Source organism: Manis pentadactyla, chromosome 4, assembly GCF_030020395.1.
Source record: "Manis pentadactyla isolate mManPen7 chromosome 4, mManPen7.hap1, whole genome shotgun sequence".
NCBI classification, from domain to species: domain Eukaryota; kingdom Metazoa; phylum Chordata; class Mammalia; order Pholidota; family Manidae; genus Manis; species Manis pentadactyla.
In genome coordinates, this window is record NC_080022.1 from 13,766,399 (window position 1) to 13,772,505 (window position 6,107).

A 6,107-nucleotide genomic window follows, 5' to 3' on the forward strand; every position below is an offset into this window, starting at 1 on the left:
AAACAGAAGAAAATGTCCCTTGCAGCCCTCCTGCTTTAAGAGGGAATTGTGACAATCATGCAGTGACTAGAATAGAATGTTAGTTTTACAGAGTAACAGGGAGCAAGATTTAGAGGAAATTAATTTCAAAATTTCATTGAAATTATTAAAATAGTAATAGGGTGAACATCCAAATTGTAAGAGTGTTCAGTAATAGCCAATATGAATTAATAAGAGCTTGACTAACAAACTTTTACAAAATGAAGTCTAGATATACTAATTCAGCCTGAACCAAAGAATTTAAATAAGATCACAAACGTATCAGAAAATTTTGTTTTGTAAAATGATTTTCATACTCCTCAGATCTGCTAGTGCCATTTTAAGATTTACCCTCGACAAAGTTCTAGACCATCAGATTGAGAGATGGGAGGGAGAAGAACAAAGCAAATTGTGGTAAACTGTTAACATTCGGGGAGTCTGAGTGAAGGCTATATGAGAATTCTTTGTACTATTCTTGTGACTTAGCCTGAAATTTTGTTAAATGAAGGAAAAAAGGTTTGTGAATACAATTAAGAAAACATGATTAGTGTATAATGATGTATGTGGCAGGCACTTTCCACAGAAGGAAACTGGTACACATAAAGTCTAGAATAAGTAGGGTCAAAAGATTATACTGTGTCCTTTAGCAGTGGGGAGAAGCTGTCCTGGGCAGAAGCGAATATTCTGGTCTCTTTTGCAGATGTGTGCCTAGAGCAAAAACCATGCATAGGATATCACATTCCCTATTCTAACTCCATAATAACCAAGCAAGCTTATACTAGCACTTTAACTTATTATATAGGCCTTACAGAACATTCCAACTAGCAGACATAGTATTCTAGTTTTTGTATTAAAAGTCTTCATTGTCACCAGTAAACTGGCATTCTGATTTGTCAGCCTTCTAGTCAGCTTAATTTGTCACAGCACATTTGATGTTCATTATCACCGAAAGTGTAAAGTAGAAAGGAGCTGATATGAGTAAATGTGCCTTTGAAATGCATTTTTAGTTTGCGCTTTTTATTTTCATTCAGATTGCATGTAAGGTGATAGTAGACAAGAGTGTGCTCCAGTATAAATCTGTGGCTATTTTATAAAGACAACTTCCTAAATGTCCTCAGTCTCTGTACTGGAAAAGACATCCTCTCACTATGGGTCAGAAATACACATAAGCCTTGATGCTAGTGGAAAAATGGCTCTTTGGTTGGAGGTCAGTCTCAACTGACATCACACTCTAATGCCTCAAAAAATGAGGAAGGTGTGCACACATCCTGTTATTATAAATCCTTAGTGGAAAGATGGTCTAACTAATACAAGACAGAATTCCCTGAAAGAGTTTTGATTGATCTCAGAAAAATCTCTGATGGAATAACTGTTAAGAATTTCAACCTGTGACTATAAAGAAGGGTATGGGAGATCCATATTGCTAATACAGAAAGCTCTCCATGATACATTAAGTGATAAAATCAAGTTGCAGAACATTATAGGGTCTGGAGAGATAGATATACAGCAAATCGTTCAGTGGTTACCTCTGGGAAATAGACAACGGTCGAAGGTTTTGAAGAAGATACCCACCTTAATTTTTTGGCATTTTAAAATAATTTTTTTAACTTGGTCTTTTAAAGTAAAGAACTTGGTGACAAAAATTGAAGCAGGTTTGATGGTACCTCTCATTTAACATTTTACAAAAAATATGTGCACAGAATGCTGTCTACCTTATTTTGATTACAGAATAATAACTGTCAATGTTTGAATATTAAGGTACTTGTTATAGAGAATAATGTTTTCTAAAGCGAATTTGGACTTTGAGTCTAAATAATCAAAGTTCTTTCCATTTTGTTTATATTAATGTATGGATAAATATAATGCCAAATTAATGTCAAACAGAAATTAAGGTACCACAAATCTCATTTCCCGCATTGATCTTTTAGGCATTTGTTTTTAGTAAAATAGTTTGTCAGAGCTCATTTTCCAGGGCATAACAGAAACTCTACCTCTTGCCATTTCAATAAACATAAGAATTCCTTATTAAGTCACCAAAGACCCTATCAAAATTTAAGAAACCTAGGACAAACGTCTTAGGACTTCCACGAAGAAGGTATAACCATTGGGAAGCTGTTTATCAGGTAGCAGCTTCATGCTGAAAATAGTGGGGAGTTTGGGAAGTGGTTTAACCATCCCTGGGAGACCCAGAATGACTGAAATGATAAAAAAATATTAGGTTGCATCTACTCAGGAAATTGTGCAGTAAGCCCCTCCAGGAAACTTGGAGGACCTGAGCAGCCAAAATCAACAGGGAAGGCTTTGTGAGAGTTCAGATTTGAGACAAGCCAGATCTGAGAAGGAAAGAAAGCATTCCAAGTAAAGAATATACAGAAAGAATAGATTCATGGCTTAGAAACAAAATTTTAAATGTGCAGAAATCAGTACATAGGATGATTCTAATTGTAGCTTTACAGGGCTCTGACAAAGAACAGCAATGTATAAGGGCAGTGAAATTACAAATCTGAGATTTTCAAGCTAAAAGACACAGACCACGTAACCTGTGCCCACCCACAAATAATGCAACACACTCAGGTTGGGTGACTTGCATTAAAGTCTCAAAAACATACTTTAGGAATTGAGTGTTTTTCTGTCATACTTTGTTGCAGAAAGGCTTTAGGGCACCTTTATGAATACATGATCCATTAGTTTAGCAGAATTAAGTCTCATGATCCCCTTAAGAATTTGTATACAAGAACACTAAACTCAGGCTATGAATGCCCATATGAGTAATTAACATTCACAGTAGTTCACATTTTTATAATTTAACTTTTTTGTTTGTTAATGTTTTCTACAATATGCATGTTCTATTTACAATTAAGGAAAAAAGTTTTAAAGTGACTTAGGAGAGACATGACTACTGATACTGAAACCAGAGAAATTTCTTATTGGTCTTCTGGGTAATGTGATAAACAATGTTGTGATAACATCTCTAGACTAAGTACAGCACCAATTTCTAAAATCCATTCCTGAGAATAGGCTATCACAAAATACTGCCCCTCAAATTCAATCAAGATGCACAGCTAGTTCTCTTCTGGTCTGGCTTAATTTAGGGATCGATTTTAGAGTAGCTTGAAGAAAGATGGATTGTATGATTGTGGAGGTTTCCACGACAAATATGTCTCAACCATCTCCTTCTGAGTTAGGTCTGTTAGTCTCTTGTTGCTGTCTCTTCACCCAGTTGTGTTTTCTTTTATCATGTATCATTTACATTTGTGTAAGCTGTTCCAAGTGCATTTTTTAACCATGTGAGATACTGACCAGGGAGATGTACATTAAACTTCCTGGAGCATAGCTGTTCTATGGTGCTAGATAAGCCTGGAGCTACACAGTGTAGCAATCTGAAAGCTGAGGAGAGGTGCAGCACCCTCATCAAAATGAGGGAGCCTGACAAGGACTTATGGCAAAACAGAGTCAAAGGAATGTCTTCAGGAAATTTTACATCTGCTCCAGTGCAGACAAAAGGGTGGTCAAGGCCTGGAACCCTACTTCATAGGAAATGGCAAAATGAGTTAATTTACAACTTAGAATTGTGGACAAAATAAATATTAGAGGACTGCTAAGAAAAATTATTTATTGTTTCAGAAAAGTTTAACCCTGTAACTTATTTTGGTAGTTATTAATATTGCAGGTTCAGTTGTTTGTTAGAGCCACCCTAATTTATGACAATAAAACCATATTACCTGCACATTAGCCTGCTCGTCTTTCTTTCCTAGGGATAAGAGAAGGGGAGCAGGCATCAACCTCTTCCAAAAGTGGTATTAAATCAGTAAGTTACTGTTTTAAGAAGAGGGTAGGTGAGGCATAATACATTCCTATTTAACCCCCTCCCCCAAAAAACTACCAAAGTAAAAAAAGATTCCTACTGACCCTGAATGTTCTAACTGCAATTCTGTACTTAATTCATGCACACTCCCCAATAACTGATAACTGTCCATTTTACATTATTCCCAACAGAGCCTGAGAATCACTAAATACTACTTAGCTGAATATTTTACACCAAAAGACCTTGGATGTTGACCAAACTAATTTTTTTAAGTGACATAAAAAATACTGAAGAATCCATTTTTTTAAGTGAAATATTGCAGACAGCTCCAAAATTTACTTAATCACAGGGAAACAGATGGCTCAAAGGTGTATGCACAAAAAAATAGGAAGATAAGAAAACAGAATTGAGAAGAAACAGTTTCAAAAGCTATAGAGCTGAGTGTAGCTGCTCAGAATCAATTGCCACTTTTAAGATTAAGAAAGGGCAAAGACAAGTACCAAATGATTTCACTCATATGTGGAGTATAAGAACAAAGGAAAACTGAAGGAACAAAAACAGCAGCAGAATCACAGAACCCAAGAATGGACTAATAGTTACCAAAGGGAAAGGGACTGGGGAGGATGGGTGAGAAAGGAGGGACAAGGGCAGGGAAAAAGAAAGGGGGCATTACAATTAGCATGTATAGTGTGTGTGGGGCACGGGGAGGGCTGTGCAACACAAAGACAAGTAGTGATTTTATAGCATCTTACTACACTGATGGACAGTGACTGTGAAGGGGTATGTGGGGGGGACTTGGTGAAGGGGGGAGCCTAGTAAACATAATGTTCTTCATGTAATTGTAGATTAATGAAACCAAAATAAAATAAAATAAAATAAATAAAATAATAAAATAAAATAAATACAATACAATAAATTAATTAATTAATAAAATAAAATAAAATAAAATGAAAAATGAAATGAAATAAAATAAAATAAATTAAATAAAAAATTAAATTAAATAAAAAATATGACACAATACGATCGATACGATACAATACGATATGATACGATACGATACGGCAGGAATTGTGCAGACTAGGTTTGACCATGCCTTAGCATTAGCTATCTGAAGCACCTGCTTTATGGTAACTCTCAGCAAATACAGTTGACCCTTGAATGTGGGGGTTAAGGGTGCCAACCCACCTCATAACTTTTGACTCTCCCAAAACTTAGTAGCCTCGTACTAACTGGAAGCCTTACCAATATACAGTCAAAAATTACATACAAACATATAGCCTCCTGCTGACTATTAGCTATCTGAAGCACCTGCTTTATGGTAACTCTCAGCAAATACAGTTGACCCTTGAATGTGGGGGTTAAGGGTGCCAACCCACCTCATAACTTTTGACTCTCCCAAAACTTAGTAGCCTCGTACTAACTGGAAGCCTTACCAATATACAGTCAAAAATTACATACAAACATATAGCCTCCTGCTGACTAGAAGCCTTACCAATAAACAGTAAAAAATTACATAAAAACATACAAAAATAAACATACATACAATAAACATACAAAAATTAACATATTTTGTATGTTACATATATCATATAACTATTCTTACAATAATGTAAGCTAGAGGAGAAAAAAATGCTTTCCCAAATTGTCATAAATCCCCTTATGGGAAAAAAATCTGTGTGTGGAAGTTGACCTGTGCAGTTCAAACCTGTGTTGTCCAAGGGTCAACTATAGTAATGATTAAATCTGAAAGGCATAGAACTTTACAAAAGGGCAGGTAACTTCCCTCCCATTAGCTTGTTCCTTTCAGAGTCTGGCACGTACACAGGTAAATGAAAACTAGGAGCCGACAGGCTCACCAGGCCATGCGAGCTGACCGGGCAGCAGGGCAACAGCACATGTTTAGGTAGGACAGTCAAGCTTCCAGCCAGGCTTTCTCAAAACTAGGGCACAATTTTTTTAACTCCTATTTATTCCCTTCTCCCAGCTCACTTTAAACAAAGTATGCCTTGAGTCAGGATGAATAGATGCCTGTGTTTTCTGGAGATACTGAGATATTCACTCATTCATTAATATCAATTTCACCTCTAAAATAAAATTAGTCTCATTTTTCTTACTTCTCTGCCATAGTCTACCATCACCATATGACCACAGATGTAAATTCTTTTTAAATAACAGAACTCTTAATATGATTAAATTGGCATATTTTCCAACTAAAAATACACTCCATTCCACACAGCGTTTTGTCCCCTCTAATGCAAAAGTGGCCTCAAAGTTATCTTCCCAA